The sequence below is a fragment of the Sciurus carolinensis genome, chromosome 13 (assembly GCF_902686445.1).
Source record: "Sciurus carolinensis chromosome 13, mSciCar1.2, whole genome shotgun sequence".
NCBI classification, from domain to species: domain Eukaryota; kingdom Metazoa; phylum Chordata; class Mammalia; order Rodentia; family Sciuridae; genus Sciurus; species Sciurus carolinensis.
The window spans coordinates 81,114,844-81,137,525 of NC_062225.1; the positions used below are offsets into that span (position 1 = coordinate 81,114,844).

At 37.0% G+C, this 22,682-nt stretch overlaps 1 pseudogene; it reads left to right on the plus strand.

Moving 5' to 3' along the window:
• Positions 1-583: 583 nt before the first annotated feature.
• Positions 584-22,468, plus strand: LOC124962916 (importin subunit alpha-1-like; annotated as a pseudogene).
• Positions 22,469-22,682: the final 214 nt, after the last annotated feature.

A 22,682-nucleotide genomic window follows, 5' to 3' on the forward strand; every position in this document is an offset into this window, starting at 1 on the left:
TCACCAATATTTCAAAAACTAAATGGATTTTGAACATGCATTAAATTTCTGATCCAACTCTGAAAATGGTAGGATATAAATATGATAACACAGTCACCACAAACATGTGATTTATCACTCACATCCCAAACGCAGTGGATGGAACACAGAGCTCAAAACTGGAGAATGTAGAAGGGAGAGAGAGAAACTGGAGGCTCAAAACACACTAACGTAGGACTTACCATTTAGATGCCAACCTCCTTTCTTTAAGTTAAGGAGGCAACAGTATGGCATTAGTAAATAATATCAGTGGGATTAACTATAGATGCTATTACAAATCCATTCCATACTTTCAAGAAACCAGAAGACTAGCACATAGAAGATAAACACATAAGAAAAATGATATGAGAAAATGTCTGTGAACGAAAAGAAAGGAAGAGTACTAGAAATGGCAAATGTGCAAGCAAATGCAATCTATTCTTTCCTGAAACTCTTTTAAAGATAATCAAGTATTTAAAGTAAAAGTAACAATAATATCATATGGGATCTACCTAGAATTAAAATGAGTAACAGTAGCTTAAAGTTCAGGAGAGGGTACACCGGTATGGCTTTTAAGGATCTTGCACTCTACCTGAAGAGCACTTTGCTTAAAGGTAGACTGTGAAAAGTAAAAAGTAAAGGACTCCTAAGAAACCACAGAAAGAAAGGAGAAAGAAGGAAGGAAGAGACAGGGATTAGGGGGAGAGGGAAGGGATGGAGAGAGAAAGAAAGTAGCACAAGAAAAATGGAGTCAAAATATGCTCAATTATTCCAAAAAGATAGTAGAAAAGGTGAACGACTAACAAGGGAAACAGATAGTCAACAAATAACCACCTTATAAATTTAAATCCAATCATTTCAATAATCACACCTAATCTAAAATACCCTCAGTTAATTAAAAGATTGGATAAAAAGACAAGAGTGGAGTAGATGCTGCTTATCAGAAACACATTCTAAATAGAAAACACATATGCATTAAGATGAAATGTTGGGGGAAAAGCCATACAAATAAATAAAAGAAAACCAGTAAAAAGAAAACTGAATTTCCTATATTAAGAATTGTCAAAGCCAAAGCAAAAAAGTAATAGCATACATACATAGTATGTTCATTCTCCCCCAACTTAACCAGATATTTGATTCAATACCAATCAGAACTCAATCAGAACTCAGGCAAGATGGGGCACATCTGCAATTCCAGCAGCTCTGGAACCTGAGACAGGAGCATCTCAAGTTCAAAACCAGCCTCAGCAATTTAGTCAGGCCCTCTGCAACTTATCAAGATCTAGTCTCAAAATAAAAAATAGAAAGGGTGTGTGGTGCCTGGCGATGTGACTCAGTGGTTAAGCACCAGCCCCTGGGTTCAATAGTGGTTAAAAAAAAACAAAAGAACAACAACAAAAATCTCAAGCAGTCTTTTCTATGGAAACCGACAAACTGATTCTAAAATGCAAACTGGAAATTGAGAAGACCTAGAATAGTCAAAATAAATTTGAAAAAGAACAAACTAGAAGGGTTAACACTACCTAATTTTGTGACTTCTTACAAAGTTACAGTGATTCAGGCAAAGCTGAATTGCCTTAAGGATAGACAAGAAGATCAGTGAAGTAAAATAGTTCAAAAATTAGCTCACACATACATAGAAAACTGACTTTTGACAAAGACACAAAGGCCCTTGAGTGAAAAAGGTGTAAACATTTCAGCAAATGGTGCTAAAACATACTCAGGAAAAAAAAAAAATTACATTTGAGCTATGGCTCATATAGAAAAGATTAATTCATTAAATCCAAAATGATTAAACTTAATGAAAAAGATAAGGAAAAAATTTTGTCACCTATGCTTAACAAAACTGTCAGAGAAATAAAAAATTTAAAAAAAAAAAAGAAAAGAAAGGACAAAAAACAGATCACAAATTGAAGGAAATTAAAAAACAAAGGTCAGTCGTATCCTTCATTGAACCGTGGAACTGGGGGTCGGGGGAGACTTCAGTATAAGAACTTGTGGCATCTGAATTGTTCTTAATTAATAGAATTGTACAGTGTTAATTTCCTAATTCTGTCAAATTTAGCATGGTAATATAATATTAACATTAGGAGAAGCTGAGTGAAGGATAGACCAGAACTCTATACTGTTTGTAACTCCTCTAGACGCGTATAATTTTTTTTCCATATTTTTAACTGGTGTGTTGTAGTTGAACATAATGGACTTATGTCACCTATTTTTGTAGGATTTATTGTTACATATTTTTACGTGGACACAGTATAACCACATAATTTGGCCTATATCATTCCCAGTATTTCCTCTTTCCCTCACCTCTTTCCTCCCCCGGGGTCCCCTTCCTCTGCTCTGCTGATCTCCCTGCAGTGTTCATGAGCTCCCCACCCCGGCTTTCTTTTCCTTTTTCCTCTCTACTTTTTTCTCTCCACCTATGAGAGAAAACATAGAACCCTTGTGTAGTTTCTCTTGTGCCGGGCTAGCTCAGACATGGGGTAAGGGTGCAGAATCAAGACCCCAGACTCCGGGAGCTGGGTGGAAGCAGGCTTGTGGTGAGCAGCCTGCAAACTCGTCTATTGTGGGAATAGCTAAACATTTTATAGGTTTCTTGCCCAATCACAATGTGCCACGGGGGATCAGGCCACCGGGTTCCTAAACGGGTTCCCTTGGTAACACTGAGTCAATTTGGGGCAATTGTTTACTTTCCTAGGTAGCCGAAGCAGAACGCTCCTCCCAGAAAGTTTTCCTTACACACTTGAGACATTCACTGCTGCCAGCCAAGAACTGGGATTTCTCCCAACACCCTTGAATTTCTGAGTTTGGCTTATTTCATTCAATATAGTGTTCTCAGTTCCATCCATTTTCTCACAAAAGACATAATTCATTCTTCTTTATTGTTGAATAAAACTCCATTGTTTACAATAGGACATGGCTAAAGGGACCCTCACTTGAGTTGGAATACGTTGTTTGGACTTTTGCCTCCCAAACTATGGACAAATAAACTTTTTTGAAAGAAACAAAAACTCTATTGTATATATAGACCACATTTTCTTAATCTGTTCATCTATTAATGAACACAAAGGCTGGTTTCATTGTTTGGCTATTGTTTATTGTGCTGTTATAAACATGAGTATGTGTGTATCACTGTAGTAAGATGATGTTAATTCTTCAGGATAAATAACAAGGAGTAGTATAGCTGAATCATATGGTGGTCCATTCCTGGTTTTTGAGGAACCCCCATACAGATTTCCATAGTGGTTGTAGTGATTTACAATCCTGTCAACTGTGTAAAAATGTTCCCTTGTATCCACATTCTCCTCAGCATTTACTATTGTTCGTATTCCTGATGGTTGCCATTCTAAATGGAGTAAAATGAAATCTCAGTGCAGTTTTTGTTTGCATTTCACCAATTGCTAATGACATTGAACATTTTTTCACACATTTGTTGGTCATTTGTATTTCTTCTTTTGAGAAGTGTCTGTCTAGTTCATTTGCCCATTTATGAATTGGGTTTTTTTTATGTTAAGTTTTTTAGTTATTTATATGTTCTGGATATTAATTCTCTGTCAAAAGAGTAGCAAATAAGGATTCCCCCTATTCTGTAGGTTTTCTCTTCACATTCTTAATTGTTTCCTTTGTTGTACCGAAAACTTTTAATTCGATGTTATCTCATTTATTAACTCTTGGCATTATTTCCTGAGCTTTAGGGGTTCTATTGAGACAGTTGTTGCCTCTGCTTGTATGTTGCAGGATTGAACTATGTTTTCTTCTAGGAGTTACTTAGTTTCTCTAATTTCTAGGTCTTTAATCCATTTTGAGTTGCTTTTTGTGCAGGGTGAGAAATAAGGATCCAGTTTCATTTTTCTATATATGAGTAAGCAGTTTTCTCAGAATCATTTGTCAGAAAGGTTGACTTCTCTCCAGTGTATATTTTAGCTCCTTTGTTGAGGGTCTGTGTCTTCTATTCTGTACCGTTGGTCTATGTGTCTGTTTTGCTGCCAGTACCAGGGAGTTTTTAGAGTTCTATAGTGTAATTTGAAGTGAGGTGTGATGATGCCTCCAACCTTGCTTTTTTTGGCTTAGAATTGCTTTGGCTATTCTGGGTCTTTTATATTCTTCTGAATGAATGTTAGGACTATTTTTTCTAGTTCCATGAAGAATGTCACTGGTATTTTGATGGTGATTGCATTGAAGGTATAGTCCACTTTTGATTGCATGACCATTTTAACAATATTAATGCTGCCTTTCCAAGAATATGACCATGGAAGGTCTTTCCACCTTCTTGTGTCTTTATCGGTTTCTTTCTTCAATGCTCTGTTGTTTTCATTGTAGATATATTTCACCTCCTCAGTTAAATTTATTTCTGGGATTTTGTATGTTTCTTTGTTGTGTTTTTTGAGGCTATTGTGAATGGAATAGTTTTTTGATTTCTTTCTCAGCAGATTCATGGTTTGGGTAGAAACCTATCGATTATTGTACGTTGATTTTGTAACCTGCTACTTTGCTCTTCTGGTGGAGTTTTTTGGATCTTCTAAGTATGGAATCATAACATCTCAAATAATGATCATCAATTTCTCCTTCCCTTTTTTAATCCCTTTTATGTTCTTCTCTTGCTAATTGTTCTGACTAGAATTTCTAGTATTATATTGACTAGGAGTGGTGAGAGTGGACATCCTTGTCTTGTTCCAGATTTTAAGGGAAATTCTTTCAGTTTTTCCTCATTCACTATGATGTGTGTTGTATATAGCATTGATGATATTCCAGAGGGTTCTGTCTATCTCTGGTTTCTTTAGTGTTTTATCATGAATAGGTGCTGAATTTTGTCAAAGGCTTTCTCTATATCTATTTAAATGACTATGTGATTTTTGCCCTCAATTCTATTTATGCAATAAATTATATTTTTTGATTCATGTATGTTAATCCATCCTTGCATCCCAGGAATAAAACCTACATGGTCATGATGTACAATATTCTTAATGTATTATTGAATACAATATGATAGTATTTATTAAGTATTTTTACATCTAAGTTCATAAAGGACATTGATTTGTAGTATTCTTTCCTTGATGTGTCTTTACGTGGTCTTATAAGCATGATATTAGCTTCATAGAATGAATTTAGAAATGTTCCATTCCTCTCTATTTCATGTAATGATTTGAGGAGCATTGTTCTTCTTTAAAGGTATGCTAAAATTCAGCTAAGAATCCATCTGGTCTTGGACTTTTCTTTGTTGGAAAGTTTTTTTTTACAGCTTCTACATCATTGCTAATTATTGGTCTATTTAGGTTTTCTATGTCATCTTGATTCAACTCTGACAGATCATATGTGTCTAGAAATGTGTCCATTTCTTCTAAGCTTTCTAATTTATTGGAGTATAAATTTTCAAAATAGTCCCTAATTATCATCTGAATATTTGTGATATCTATGGTGGTCTCTCCTTTTTCATCTTTAATCTTATTAATTTGAGTCTTCTTTTTTATTCTTTTAGTTAATTTGGCTGAGGGATTATCAATTTACCTTTTCAAAGAAACCTCTTTGTTTCAATGATCTCTTGTATTTTTTTAATTCTCAAATTCATTGATTTCAGTTCTTATGTTAATTATGTCCTTCCTTCTACTGATTTTGGGAATTGGTTTGTTCTTTTTTAAGGACCTCAAAATGTATCATTAGGTTGTTTATCTGGGATCTTTCTGATTTTCTTATGTAGGCATTCAGGGCTATAAACTTTCCTTTTAGAACCACCCTCATAGCATCCCAGAGGTTCTTTGTATCACAAGTTTTATTTGATTCTAAAAATTTTTAAATTTCTTCCCTGACTTCTATCACCTATTCATCATTCATCATTGTATTGTTCAATCTCCATGTGTTTTATGTTTCTGTAGGGCTTTTTGGTTTTGATTTGTAATTTCATTTTGTTTGACCTGATATGATACAAGGAATTATATCATTGTTTTTTGTATTTGCTAAGAGTTGTCTTGTAGCCTAAAATAAGTTCTATTTTGGAGAAGTTTTCATGAACCACTGAGAAGAAAGTTTATGCAGCTGTTGCTAGATGAAATATTTTATAGATATCTGTTAAGTCCATTTGTTTTTCAGGTCCAAAAAGTCTTAACTGAGTTTATGTCTGGATTACCTATTGGTGAGAGAGGTTCTCTGATATCACCCAGCATTATTGTACTGTAGTCTATCTGAGGCTTTAATTCAAGTCGTGCCTTTTTATATAATTAGGTGAACCAACATTTGAGGTATAAATATTTACTATTATTATATCTTCCTGTTTAGATTGTTCCCTTTATCAATGTTAAATGACATTTCTTGTCTCTTCTGATTAGTTTTGACTACAATTCTGCTTTGTTGAATATGAGAGTAGCTGTTCCTGCTTCTTTGGGGGCTCCATTTACACGGCATGAGTTTCATTTTCTTTCACTTTCATCCTTTAGTTGTTTTTACCTGTAAGAAGAGTTTTTTGTAGACAACATATAGTTGGGTCTTATTCTTTTAATCCATTCTGGCAGCCTACGTCTTTTAATTGGAAAGTTGAGTCCATTTACATTCAATGTTATTATAGAGAGATGTTTACTAATTTCTGCCATTTGGATTGATTTCTAAAGTTTAATTTGGTCCTGTTTCTCATTTCATTAGCTACTCTTGAAAAGAGATTTGTCCACTTGTGAGCTCTGAGGTTTAATTTCAATTTCTTCTCTGTGAAGTATTGCTTTAAGTATTTTCTACTCTGCCAGGTGCTCATGAATTCTTTTCTCTACCTATCTTGGAAAGTTTTTATTTCTTCTTCAGTTCTAAAGGATAGCTTGCTGGATATAGCAATCTTGGTTGACAGTTATTTTCTTTCAAGACTCAGAATGGGCCTGGAACACATTATTCCAAGCCTTCCTGAATTTTAGAGTTTGTATTTAGAAATTGGAAGTAATTCTAATTGGTTTGCCTCCAAATGTGAATCAATAATTTTCTCTTGAGACTTTTAAAATTCTATCCTTGTTCTCTATGTTAGACTTTTTAATTATAATGTGTTGTGGGGAGGTTATTTTTGATTTTGTTCATTTGAGGTTCTGAATGAATCCTGTATCTGGATGTCCATCTCATTCCCGAAGTTTGGAAAATTTTCTGTTATTCCTTCCCTGAAGAAATTATCCATGCCATTAACCTGCATCTCACAACCCTCTTCAATTCCAATGATTCTTAAATTAGTCTCTTGATGCTGTCCCATAGTTCTTGCATATTCTGGTCATAGTTATTTGTTTCCTTTTTATTAACACTGTCTAAATGTTCAAGGTTGACCATTTTGTTTTTCAACTCTGAGATTCTGTCTTTGCCATGGTCTATTCTATTACTGAGACTTTCAACTGAACATTTTATTCGATTTATTTTGTCATTCATTCTATTTGGTCCTTTTTCAATACCTCTATCTCATTATTAACTTTCTCATTCATACCCTATACTGACTTCCTTAATTTATTCAGTTATTTTTCTTTGTTATATTGGAATTTATTGATCAATTATATAATCATTCTTTTGAATTCTTTATCTGATATTTCATCCACTTCATGATCTTTGAAGTCAGTTGCTGATGAATTATGAACTTTAGGAGGCACTGTGTTACCTTATTTTTTCATATTTTTTATATTCCTGTGTTGATTTTAAAGCATCTGTTGGGAAGTATTTCTCTTCCACTCTTAAATGTGGGCCTTTTTAAGGCACAGCCTTCTCTTGCCAAAGTGTCCTAGAGTTTTCTAGATTAAAATCCATTATAGATATGATATTCACTGCCTTGGTGCTAATTCTGTTTTTTCTATAGGAGTGGATGTCCATGAGTGGGACCTGTGGTTCCCCCTCAACTTTTCCTACTTGGGCCTTGTCATTAGTTTGGAGGTTTTGTTTCTTCTACTCTTTGAATTAAAGTATAACTGATGTTTGAGTATGATTAGTCTTTCTGTGAAGCAAGTTGAACTGTTATTTGGCTGTGTTTGGTTCATCAACAGAGCCTTTGCCCAAATTTGTAATGTACCTGTAGATTCCCAAGACCTCAAAAAAAGGAAGAAACAAACAATAGCAACAACCAAAGCAAATGATATATGATGTTAAAATAAATACCCAGTGACTACTGTGATATCTACAACACTAATTACCACAAAAACAAAATGGTTGGGTCAGCAATTGCCAGCAGCAAAATCAATAAATAGTCATGAACTAGATCTGGTATCAAAGTAAAAACAGGAATCCACTATGTCATCCGTAGTACTAATACGTAGTACTATAACAACATGAATGAATGGTGGGGGCAGGAGTTATATAAACCAAATAGTTCTAAAATATGGTAAAAGTACACTTTGTTAAGAGAAAAGAAAATGTGATAGGAAGGTGGAAGAACGTTTGTAATATTTAAAATCTGAACAGAAAGACTGCCCAAGAGAAGCAAGTGATGATTGTATATAAGGAAAGGAGAGAAGAGAGAAAAAAGAAAAAATAAAGGGTGAGAAAAAGGAAATAAGAGAATTTGACTGTTAGCAGGAGAATAAATGAGAGAAAAATAAATAAGAGAAACAAACAAAATTAAAACAAAACAAAAATAAATCAGAAACCCTAACCCTCAAAAGACAAATAACTATCATCAAAAGTTCTAAAATGAAAAAAATAAACCAATATGTATGTATTTCCATACATCAATCAGCTTAGCAAAAACATCAAAATAAATAAAACAGAAAAAATATTCTTAAGGAAAAATGAAAGAGTTGACTCCTTTGAGGTGATCAAAAGAGTGGATAAAGATGTATGGTTACTGCCTATGCCCAATTTTTCTTCTTTCTACTTATTCTAAGGTTATGAGAGAGAGAAAGAGAGAGAGAGAGAATTTGAGGGCTGGGAGTTGTTAACCTCTTCCTCTTTTTTGTGTTGCTCAACAAGCTGCTTGCTGGAGTGACCTAAAATTGAAGCTTATTGAAATGGCTCTCAGCTTCCCTTCTCTCCAGTGTAAGGTAGAATGGAATGAGAAGTATTCTTGATTGGAGTTTTGTCTGCATAGACCAGATCAATGAACTCTTAATGTGGGGCAGCTACAGAGTTCTATGAGAAAAGTTTTGTAACTGAGGCTTAGGTCTAAATAGGCCTTAAGGAATTGTTGGGTGCTTATTGCTCTGGGGATATTACACCAACACACCCAGTAGATCAACATACCCCTTAAGGCCAGATAGGAACAAATCTCTGCTGGTAGTCTGGATCTCAGGAGATTCCCAAGAATTCTACCCACAGGGCAAGGGAGCCAACCCTCCATAGGTCTCATATGTTCCACTGCCCAGGCTTAATTCTGGTGTGTTCACACCTGCCTCTTAAGTTTCCTGATCCTCTTTAGCAGCTCATAGGAACCACCAGACTCAAAGGGAAAATAAGTTGCACTCTCTTCTGTTTTTCTGAATTGAGCCCTCCTTGCTAGGTACACCCTAGCCACATGGTAGGCCCTGTCAGGACAATACAGTAAATTTACTATGCTCTCCTAGACTCCTGTCACAGGATGGACTACTCAGAATGGTTCCTGCCTTAGCTGTGCACTTGCCTATTAAGAAACAGAGAACTTTCTGACACAAGTTCACTGTGCAGCTTCTGGATCAGTTAAGGCAAAATGTCCTCTCACCACTTCTAATCAACACTGTACAAGGAGTCCTGGTTCCTGAAATAAGACAAAACAAAAGCATAAAAGATAAATTGTTTAAAACAGAAGAAGTAAAGTCTCATTCACAGGTAATGTCATTTTGTTAGTAGCAAATATCACAGTCTTGTTTTTATTTATATTTATGATAACATAATAAAACTAATAAATTACATATCAAGATTACAGTAAAAATGTCTAAGTACTAGCAATAACCAGAAATTGAAGCTATAGAATTTAATTTACCAGAGCTTTTTTTTAAAACTCAAGAACCTGGACTAAGTCCAGTAAAAAATATGCAACACCCTTATATTAAAAACTACAAAAACGTAGCTAAGAGAAATGAAAGAAGACCTAATGAAATGAATAATGTTCATACATTTAAAAACTAAATTCTCTCTCCATTGGATGACATGGTCAATACAATCCCTATGAAAATTCAAACAGATTTTTTTGCAGAATGTGCACATTTCTCATCCTTGTGACAACTTCATTTGGTAAATATTACTGTCCCCATTTCACAGAAGAGCCTGAAACTCAGAGAGTTCATGTAATTTAAGGCTTCACTGATAGTAATGCACAAAGGGGGAAATCAAACCCAAGACTCCTACATTCTCCCTTTCCCCACTATACTACACTGCTTCCACCAGGGAAGGAGGATAATGCAATGTGATGAATGTTACAGTAGGAACATATCCTAGTGGAACTTACTCTTCCTGGAGGAGACTTGGAAGTCTCTAGGAAGAGGTGACATTTGAATCTGGTATTATTAATGATTAGGAGCTCATCACCAAGAAAGGGCATGCCTGGAAGCCTGCCAAATGGACTTGAGGCTTGAGGATTGTACAGAGAATGACAGGGAGTTAGGTAGAGTTTATATGCTTTTTAATTTCGAGATAAGAGTGAAAAGGCCACCTGAGGACTAGATTGGGAAATTGTATATATAATTATATGTATATATATATGTGTGTGTGTGTGTGTGTGTGTGTGTGTGTGTGAAACTAGGAAGTATTTATTTAATTTGATAAGCAGCAGAAAGCCATTAAAATGCTTGAACAATGACTGAAGAAAGACTGACAGCCTGGCTTGTGTTCATTTCCTTTTTCTGATAATTTTTACTGAAGTATAAGCTACATAGAGAAAAGTGCCAGCTCTGAAATGTGTAGCTCAAACTCAACACTATCACATGCATTAGCAATGGGATGGAGGACAGGAGCACCCCGGCCCCCAAGGTCCCTGGGCTTCCTTCCCATCACACAGTCCAAGTGGGATTCCCTCTCCTGACAATAGCTTCATATCATTTGCCTCTGAACTTTGTGTAAATAGAAACAGTGTGTATTCTTTTTTATCTGCCTCATGGCTTTTTCCCCCCAATGGCATGTTTGTGTGATTCATTCCTGGTGTTCCACATAGTTTGCATATTACTGTTGCTCTATGGAATTTCATCATATAAATAAACCAATTTATGTATCCATTCTATAGTTAGTAGACCCTCACGCTAGCATTCATTTTGGGAATATTACCAATAACGTGCATATAAACATTCTTGTAATATCCTTTGGTGAATACATGTCAGCATTTCTGCCAGCTCTCTACCTAGGAGTAGAACTTTGGGGTCATATGCAGTTCAGTTTAGTAGGAGTGATAGAACATTTCCCAAAGTGGCTGTACTGATTCCATGTTCTTCATAATAGACACCCTGAAAATGGCCCCAGAACTGGGAAAATGATGTATTAGTGTGAGGGCTTACTGAGATACCCATGTGACAGCAAAGGGAAGTGAGAAAAGAGTTGGCTCCAGGGACCTGAGGCTCCAGAGGAAGGTCTAGCCTGGATGCACCTATTAGCAGCAAGATGACAGAGGGAGTCACAGGGTCAGGTGGGATCCTTTAAGGACAGTGTAGGGCATAAAGAGTGAAGAAGACCAGCAATAGGAACTGGAGTTCAAGAGAGAGTCAAGGTCAAGAGAGAGGCTAAGAAGCACCTTCCTGGCTAACAGGGAGCAGGAAGTCATGTGGGAGAACTGGGCTCACTCTGTGCTCTTTGGGAACTGACAGGGTATTTAAGGAGATTGATTGTATTACATTCCCCAAAATTTACTTTCAACAAAACTTTCTCCAGACTGTGTACTTACTCTGGCTTCATTACTAATTCCCTTGGTTCTTCCCTGCACATTCAGTGGAAGAAAGGACTATTCATAGAAAAGAAATAGCTTCTGGAACTATTTCTTTTAAAAATAATTCAAACACCTCATTACATTGGAGTTGACTTTGGAGTGTTCCCCACGACAGCTTGACTTACTGCAATGGGGTTCAGCCTCTTTCTGATCTAGGTTGCTTTGAATCAGAATTTAGGCTGATCTCTCTCTAACCTTTGTGAATTTCTCTCTAACGCGGCCTGCGGAATCCATTAGTTCAGGCACATAAATGGTGCAAATCCTTCTATTGCCGAAGGAGGGGTGAATGCTACCCATAAGATTGCTGTCTCCCCTGGGAGCTGCAATAATCAGAGAAAGGGGGGAAAAAATAAACGGATGTGTAATTACTGGGGCTGCCTCCTACGCACCGCGGTGAAACTCGACTCTTTTGAGGATCCGGGGATTATTGAAATGTGGTCCCTTCCCTCATGGGCTTGATGTTTGAATGAGAGAGAGGGCAAACACACAATCAACTCCAACACCATGCAAAATGGTGTGAATACTAAACTAGAAGATAAGCAGCATACTGCAGATATAAACATGAGCCAGTGCTTCCTCCCGAGCTGCCTGGAGGTCAAGAGGGGCTTTCTAAAAAACAGTGGGCTTCTACCAACCATGGGAGCCGAAGGAAAGAGCTGGAGAAAATGCCAAGGACACACCAGATACATCCCCCAGAGAACCAGGGGTCTGTGCGGTTAGAAAAAAGGGTCTTAAAGTGTGATTCCCCGAGACAAGTAGCATCAGGGTCACCAGGGCCTTTTTCAGAAAAGCAGATGTTCCAGCCCCCACCTCAGTCTCAGTGACTCACAACATGGGGCATGGGGCCAGAAGGGTGGGCTTGAGCAAACCACCCAGAGGACTCCGAAGCACACTTCGATTTGAGGACCACTAGGTTGGTGTGCAAGGGGCGCTGTGACGTGATGTGGGAAGGTGAAGCTGTAAAGCCGTGGGTCTGAATCACGGTGAGCTTGACCAGGTGGGGATTTGTTCGTGAGCAGTAGGGAGCCACGGTAGAAGTCGAGCAGGTGTAACCTAATTACCACTGTGCGTTAGGAAGAAAACTGACAGCAGGTAGATGATGCTCTAGCCAAAGGAGTATTGCGAGCTGGGGGAAACACTTAAAAGCCTATACCTGGAAATCTCTGGAAAAGAGAACACATACCTCAGTATCAGAAAGCACAAATAGAAGTCATCCGAGAGAAAAATTCCAAAGTAACAGGTGTTGACGGTTTGGTCCTACAATAAAAACCCAATTGGTGTGTTTAAATCATACATAAAAGTGGGATACACCATGGTATATTCATGCATGCAGGTAGCATTTTTTTTTTTTTTTTTTTTTTTTTGTGCTGGGGATCGAACCCAGGGCCTTGTGCTTACAAGGCAAGCACTCTACTGACTGAGCTATCTCCCCAGTCCCTGTTTGTTTCATCTTATTTCCCAGTTCTCCTTTCCCTCCTTTTGCCTTCCCCCTTGACCCTGTACCTCTCCTGTACTGATCCACATTCTATTTTCATGAGAGCTCCATCTTTTTATTATTATTATTCCTTCTTTGCCTCTAGGTTCTGCATGTGAGGGAAAACATTCAAAGTTCCATCCATTTACCCACAGTGACATCATTTCATTTTGCCTTACTACTGAGTAGAACTCCACTGTGTATAGGTGCCACATTTTCTTTATTCATTCATCTGTTGACAGATACCTAGGTCGATTCTATAACTTGGCTATTGTGAATTGCACACCTATAAACATTGGAACACATATATGACTATAGTATGCTGATCTCATTTCCTTTGGAAAAATATATATATAAATAAATAAAAGGAATACCAGAAGAATAGAAGAAGGGGCACAGGGGAAAGAGGTGGGGAAGGAAAGTGGAAATACTCAGGCATGAATTAGAGTAAATTGTTGTGTTCGTATATGAGTATGTCACTATTATGTAGGCCATTATGTGGCTGACACATTATTATGTAGGCTTATACTATTATGTATAATTATAATATACTAAGAAAAACATAAAAAAGGAAAATCCTAGATCATAGCATTTTTATACCAGAAATAAAATAGATATTCTAGAACTTTCTCAGTGCTGTGCATAACTTTAAGTATTTACATATATTATCTCATATACTCTATGCATCAATTGCTGTCTGAAGCTATTGTACACTTCCCAACCTCATACACATAAGGAATGAGAAAGGGAGACCTCAGGCAGCTAACAACTGAGTGGGGCAGAGAAATATCGACTCTGGGACTATCATGAAGCATTTCTCTTCCTGATGCCCTATGCAGTCAACATTAAGCCTGGCTTCCAGTTCAGTGCTCATTTTGGCTATGGTCCACTGCCATGAAAGTACACACATAAAGAAACATACCCAATTCTCACCAGCAATTTTTCAGTCCTTTTCCATTCACCTTCTACCCATGTTCCACATCCCTTGGAAAATCATTAAGAACACACTCTTTCAATTACACCAGACACATAAGCAACTCCCTCAGCCTATTCCTGTATTGAACTTAGTGTAGCAAACTCCTCCCACGTTGAAATCATCTTTGCAAAGATTCATTGCAAAAATTTATCCAGTCACCCGTGGACCTAGATGACAAATGTAGGGGACCCTGGAGGTCATGCAGTCCAGGCCCCCATCTACATATCTCCCACATGCAAACTAGAGGTCAGAGGTGGCAAAGAACTCCATAAGACATTCGCAGGATTAAAATAAGATTTCCTGTTCAAAACTCTTTCCACCTCACCCTAATGTGGTGTAATATCATCTTGTATCATTATTCAACAGTGGCTGACACATAATAGGTACTCAATAAATATTTCTGATTGACTGAATGCAGTCTTAACCAATGAATTCCAAACAGTTCTGTCCAGCTCACAGAGACAATTATATTACCTGCTCTTTAACTGGTGTTACACCCAATAGGATATAATTTGATTCTTTAAATTAAAAAAGAACTCATGCACTTATTTCTATGTATTAAAAAACTATCTCTGCTTTGAATAACTATGGAGAATGTGTGTGAATTTCTATTATTTCTTAAAGAAAAGCAATTTTGCTACTTACTAGTGCCTACAGCAAAATACAACATGCTGTGATAAACAAGTTCCCTGGGAGGCACATTGAGAAATACTGTGTTTATCAATTTGATTACTTGTAAATGGATGTTTCTAAAGGGCCTGGAAACTGAGTTTCCTTCAGGGAGATTGAACATCTTTGTTGGCAGCAGCTTAAACACTTCTTTACACAACTACATTTCTTTGACCTACATTCATTACATTAACCCATTAACTGAAATGTTAAAAATATTCTCACGTATCCTGTTTTCCAAAGAAACTAAAGTTCTTCTCTGATTTTATGTCTCTTCTACCTAGCCTGGAAGTTGGTTTGAATATTTAAGTGCGATTAGAATCTAATAAGCAAAACTTTGAGTTTTTCTTTAGTGATTCAGGACTTAATGGGGGTTTTGTGTCCTCATTCTGTGTATCTCTGGGCTTTTTCCTTCTTTCTTTCCTTCTGGTCATTCAGTCAAACAATATTCTCAGTCATTTCTGTCTGCAGACCCTAGGCTGGAGACTTGGATAGCCAGCCTCTGCTCCTCAACCTGCGACACCCAAACAGATTAGGTGGTCCGGAGCACACAGGAAGTCCCTATAGTGATGGTGCACTAAATTAGAGTCAGTGGGAAGGTGAAATAGAGAGGTGCCCCCATTTGCAAAGCACTTGATTTAGATCAGCTCATGTTTTGACCCACCCATATTTAGGGTGGCTCTATTGCGCCCCAGCCTTTAGCGAAACACTGAAATTAAAGAAGACCAGACTTGTCCTCACGGGCTTGCCAGGGAATCCTGGTGATCTAGAAAATAATTCATCCTGAGAGTGAGATTGAGAGAGGCTCTGAGGTCCTGAGAAGAGGCACCTCATCTGGACTGGAGAGGTCTGGAGACTTCTGGTCTCGGAGGAGGGGCAAGAGAAGGCTTCCTGGGTGATGTGGCAGGAAGAGTAAGGTAGTAAGGAGCTAAGGAGAGGAAGGCATTTAGGTTGAGCAAACCACATGAATAAAGGCCTGAAATCTGTGACAGTCATTTAGCTGGCCCTGGAAGTGATGTTCGGGGCAGCAGTAGCAGTATGATGCCACCCCAGGTGTCCCAGTACACTAGACGGGTTGCACCATAGACTTGTCCTGCACCACCATGGCTTAGGGAGAGGGTACCCTCTCCAAGGGTGCCAACAGTACCTGGCTGGTTTTCGCTCCTTGAAAACATACAGCTGGGACTACAGCGGAAGCTCACTGCCTATTTTACAGATTTCTAAAGCAGATTTTCACAAATGTAATCGGAGGCCCACTTACACCAGAATTGCATAAGTTATTTTTAAAATTGTGTTTTCACAGACAACTATACATCTGATGAATAAAAAATCTAGGGATGGGTAAATAGTATGCACTTTCAACAAGCATCCGAGGAACATTGGCACATGACAATTTGGAAGCTGCTTTCAGTAAGATTAGAGCAGGAACTCTCAGCCTGGAGTGAACATTAGAACATCCTGGGGAGTTTTTACAACAAAGAAACACCTAAACCCTGCTCCCAGATTTTCCAACTCGCATGTCTTGGGAAGGTTTGGACACTGACATTGTTTTAAAATCCTGGAAGGCAATTCTCATGTTTGCTTAAAGGATTCTGCTGGCTAGATTGAGAGTACAAATAGAGACACAGCACATCAAAATCTGTGAAACGAACTAAAAGCAATGCTCGGAGGGAAATTTTGGCAATTAAAGCTTGTATTAGGAAATAAAAAAAAGTTTCAAATTAGTGATCTAAATTTTACCTTAAAAGACTATAAATGGAAGCAAAACAAATCCAAAGCAAGCAGAAGAAAGGAAATAATAGGAAGTAGAAATAATCAACCTTGAGAACAGATAAACAGGCATGAACAATGAAACCAATAGCTGTTGGTTTGACAAAAACAGTAAAATTGACAGACCTCTAGCCAGCCTGCCCAGAAAAAAATAAGAGAACACAAAAATTACAAATCTTTGGAAGAAAGAGAAAATATCATCGCAGACATTAAAATATAATGAGAGACTACCAGAAATAGCTCTGTACCCATAATCTCAATAATTTTGATGATACGCACAAATTCCTTAAAAGATGGAAATTCAACTACAAAGATCCTAATCAGTTCATACTCTACAAGAAATTAAATACATGATTAAAGAAGAACAAAGTAACAATACAAACAAGTAGAAACCTCCAGGCACAGGGAACTTTACTTGTGAATTCTGCCAAATATTGAATGAAGAAATAATTCCAATTTCACAAATGTTTCCAGAAGTACAAATGGAGATAAAACATCCCAACATGTTTTATTAACAACTATTGACTTGGTATAAAAACTAGACAAAAATACTACAAGGAAGTAAGACTACAGACGAATATCCCTCTTGAACATAGACACAAAGGCCCTCACCAAGTTTCTGGCAAATGGAAATAGTATGCAAAAGGGATAATATATCATAATCAAATAGGATTTATAGCAGGTATTCAGACTGATTCAACTTAGAAAAATCAATCAATTTAATTCACCATAGGAGTAGACAAAAGAGGGAATAGCATGTGGCCATCTCAATAGACCCAAAAAAAAAAAAAAAACCTGTGACTAAATGCAATATTTATTTATAATAAAAATTCTCAGGAAACTGGGACTAAAAGGAAACTCCCTAATTCTGAGAAAAAGCATCCACCAAGGATTTACAATTAACATCACACTAAATGTTGAAGAGAAGATACAGTATACCTATTTATATGACTAAAATAAGTTAAGACATCCCAATAAAATGTTGAGAATCTAATCCCTTGCCCCTGAGATTGGGAACAAGATAAGATGTACACTCTCATTAATCCTACACTTCACCATCATCCAAGTGCTAGTAGTATTAAGGCAAGAAAAGAAAAAGAGAAACAAAGTTTTTCGAAAGGAAGAAATAAAACTGCTTTTAATCACAGAAAACAAAGAAAATGCCAATAAATCCACAAAAAAAGACTTCTAGAACTAGTAAAGTTGCAGGATATAAAGTCAATATACAAAATCAGTTGCATTTCTATATACTAGCAATGAACAATTAGAGAATCATTTCGAGAAAGTTCCATTTACATTATCTTCAAAAGTGGAAAATGTTTAACTATAAATCTAACAGAATATTGCAAGATCTGTACTCTGAAAAGTACACAGCACAGATTAAACCAAGAAGAACAAATTAAATGGAGCGATAACCATGCATACAAATCTGGAAAGATGTCAATCTCCCCAGAATTGACCCATAGATTCAGTGCAATTCTAATCAAAATCCCAGCAGGATTTAATCAACATGCTAATTCTAAAATATCCTTGGAAAGACAAGGAAATCCAAACAGACAAACACTATTTAAAAAGAAGTACAAAGTTTGAGTTCTCTGATTTTAATAGCTACTTTAAAGTTACAGTAATCATGACAGATATTGGCAGAAAGAGACAAATAAATAAATGAAACAAATAAGAAAAGGGCAGTCAGTCCAGCAATAACCCACATGTATACAATCAACTGGTTTGAGAGAAAGGTCTAAAGACTTTCATGGAGAAAGAATTATCACTTCACCAAATGTCACTGGAACCATTGAATTTTATGTGCAAAAATAAATAAATAAATAACTTCAATTCACAATCTATACAAAAATTAATTCAAAATGGATCATAAATCTAAATATGAAACCTAAAATTTTAAATTTCTAGGAGAAAATCTCTGTGACTTTGAATTAGATAAGATTCATAGATACACCATCAAAAGCAAAATCCATAAAAGAAAAATTGGTAAATTGAACTTCATAAAAATTAAGAATTTGGGTGGAGAATATCATGCTAAGTGAGATAAGCCAATCTCAAAAAACCAAAGGACAAATGATCTCGCTGATAAGCGGATGATGACACATAATGGGGGGTGGGAGGGGTTAGTGTTAGGGTTAGGGTTAGGGTTAGGGTTAGGGAGGCAAGAATGGAGGAAGGAAGGACTGTATAGAGGGAAAAGAGGGGAGGGAGGGGTGTGGGAGAAGGGAAAAAATAACAGAATGAATCAAACAACATTACCCTATGTAAAATTATGATTACACAAATGGTATGCCTTTACTCCATGTACAAACAGAAACAACATGTATCCCATTTGTTTACAATAAAAAACAAATAAGAATTTGGGGCTGGGGTTGTGGCTTAGCAGTAGAGCACTTGCCTAGCACTTATGAGGCACTGGGTTTGATACTCAGCACCACATATAATTAAATAAAATAAAGGTATTGTGTCCACTATAACTAACTATACACACACACACAAACATATGTAAATTAAGAGTTTATGCTCTTTAAAAGATGCTTTAAGAGAATAAAAAAACAAGCCGCAGATTGCAGAAAATCTTCAAGGTACATATCTGATAAAAATCTCAGATCTGCAATACATAAAATCTGTCAAACTTCAAAAATTAGAAAACAATAAAAAAGATAAATGGCAAAAGATGTGAACAGCAACTTTTCAGAGAACATGTAATATACCAATTCATGTGACTGAAATGAAATAAATTAACCATATTAACAAATGGCATGCTAGTGATGATACAGAGCAGATGAAACATTCAGGCATTGATAGCAGGGATGCAAATAATACAACCTTTTTTGGAAAATAATTTGGCAGGGTTCTTTTAATTGATAAATTTAAAAATATTTTAAGGTTTACAGAGAAATTGAGCATTTATCATAGAGCTTTATCCACAGCATAGAGCTATGGATAGATTCTTCTATTATTAACATCTTACATTAATATTTTTTACAATTAATAATCCAATATTGACAGATTACTGTCAACCAAGTCTACAGCCTATTCAGAGTTCCTTATTTTTTACCTAATGATTTTTTGTTTGATCCAGGGGCCCATCTAATTCATCACATAACGTGAGTCTTCCTCTCTCCCTGGCTTCTCTCAGCCTTCCCTAGTGTTTGATGAGCTTGACAGTTTTGAGTAGTACAGATCAGGTATATTTTAGGACACCTCTTCCCTGGAGTTTGCCTCTCTTTTGGAGATGTCTTTCTCAAGATTAGACTTGGTTAAATGAGACAGAACACAGAGGTAAAATGTCACTTTTATCACAATATATCAAGAGTACAGGCAATAGATGTGATTTTTGACTATTGACCTTGACCTTGACAACCTGGCTGTGGTAATGTTTGTCAGATTTCTCAACATTAACACTCCTCTCATTCACTACCCTGCCCCTTTCTATACTATACATTTCAGAAGGAAGCCAGTATGTGCAGCTCTTACTGAAGGAGTGGGAATTATGCTCCTCCTCTTTAGGGTGGACTCTCTAAATACTTTATTAGAAATTTTTCTGCATGGGAAATTCATCCCTTCTCCTCCACTTATTAAATCATTCCATCATTTGTTTCATATCAGTACAGATACATAGATATGTCTTTTACACTTTGGGCTATAACACAATACTCCTGTCTTTACCTGGTTGCTCAAATTGTTCTAGCTTTGACCACTGGGAGGTCTTTCAGTTGGTGTCCTACACACTTAATGACACTTTTTATTTTGCCTGTTCTACATTTTTATTCTGCTGGTAGACATTGGTCAGACTCACAGAACTGTACAATAAATAGGAGTGAATTTTACTATGTGTAAACTTTATCTTAAAAAGAAGAATAAAGCAACTATGTATTGACACAGGAAATGCTTGTGACATAAGGACAAGTGGAAAAGGAGAACAATTCATATGACCTCAACTACTAGAAATTATGCAGTCATAGTAAGGCATGAAAAACAGCACGAATTTAAAAATTATCTCTGTGTAGGAATAGAGACATAATTCCCTTTTTTAATATATATATTTTTAGTTGTAGGTGAACACAATACCTTTATTTTATTTTTATGTGGTGCTGAGGATTGAACCCAGGGCCTCATGCATGCTAGATGAGTGCTCTACCACTGAACCCCAACCCCAACCCCTTTAATTCCCTTTTTCTTTCTTTTTATTAACATTTTGACATAATTTTATAATGATACAAGAAAATTTGTTTAAAGAAAAACCATGATCCGCAACCTGTGAGCTGCCTCCTGTGGAAGACTGAGCCTGCTGTGCAGCTTCCTCCCTTTGTCTCATAACCACATCCACCAATGACAATGCTAATTCACCAACTATCCAGCTTAACAGTTTCAAGAACAAGGGAAAAGACAGTACAGAAATGAGGCAGCGCCGAATAGAAATTAATGTGGAGCTGAGGAAAGCTAAGAAGGGTGACCAGATACTGAAAAGGAGAAATGTAAGCTCCTTTCCTGGTGATGCTACTTCGCTACTACAGGAAAACCACAACCAGGGCACTGTGAATTGGTCTGTTGATGACATTGTCAAAGGCATAAACAGCAACAATTTGGAAAGCCAACTCCAAGCTACTCAAGCTGCTAGTCCTCCTAGGAAATTGCTTTCTTGGGAAAAACAGCCCCCCACAGACAACATAATCTGGGCTGGTTTGATTCCGAAATTTGTATCCTTTTTGGGCAGAACTGATTGTAGTCCCATTCAGTTTGAGTCTGCATGGGCTCCAACTAACATTGCTTCTGGGACATGAGAACAGACCAAGGCTGTGGTGGATGGAGGTGCTATCCCAGCATTCATTTCTCTCTTGGCATCTCCACACGCTCACACCAGTGAACAAGCTGTGTGCGCTCTAGGAAACATCACAGGTGATGGTTTAGTTTTCCGAGACTTGGTTATCAAATATGGCGCAGTGGACCCACTGCTGGCTCTTCTTGCAGTTCCTGATGTGTCAACTTTAGCATGTGCTTACTTACATAATCTCACCTGGACACTTTCATACCTTTGTTGCAATAAGAATCCTGCACCCATATTAGATGCTGTTGAGCAAATTCTTCCCACTTTAGTTGTCTCCTGCATCATGATGATCCAGAAGTACTAGCGGATACCTGCTGGGCTATTTCCTACCTTACTGATGGTCCAGATGAACACATTGAAATGGTTGTGAAAACAAGTTGTGCCTCAACTTGTGAAGCTTCTGGGAGCTTCTGAACTGCCAATTGTGACTCCTGCTTTACGAGCCATAGGGAATATTGTGACTGGAACAGATGAACAGACTCAAGTTGTGATAGATGCAGGTGCACTTGCAGCTTTCCAAGCCTGCTAACTAATCCCAAAACTAATATTCAGAAGGAAGCTACGTGGACAATGTCAAACATCACAGCTGGCTGACAGGACCAGATACAGCAAGTTGTCGATCATGGATTAGTCCCATTTCTCATTGGTGTTCTCTCTAAGGCTGCCGAGAAACTAGGTGAAACTGAAAAACTGAGTATAATGATTGAAGAATGTGGAGCTTTGGACAAAACTGAAGCTCTACAGAACCACGAAAATGAGTCTGTGTACAAGGCCTCATTAAATTTGATTGAGAAGTATTTTTCAGTAGAGGAAGAAGAAGATCAAAATGTTGTGCCAAAAACTACCTCTGGGGGCTATACCTTTCAAGTTCAAGATGGGACTCCTGGGACCTTTAACTTCTAGGCTGTACAGCTGAGGCATAAAGTTTGTTGTGTACTATGTTCGGTGTAAGTTTGTCTTACTTTTTTTCTACTATGAGTTCTTTTTAAATGTGGTTTGTTATTGTAGCACTTTTTACAACAAAACTATACTTGAACAGTTCCAAACTGTACATTCTGTATGAAACTTGTCCTCTAAATGGGTTTCTTATTTCTATGTGGAATTTCATATCTTACAT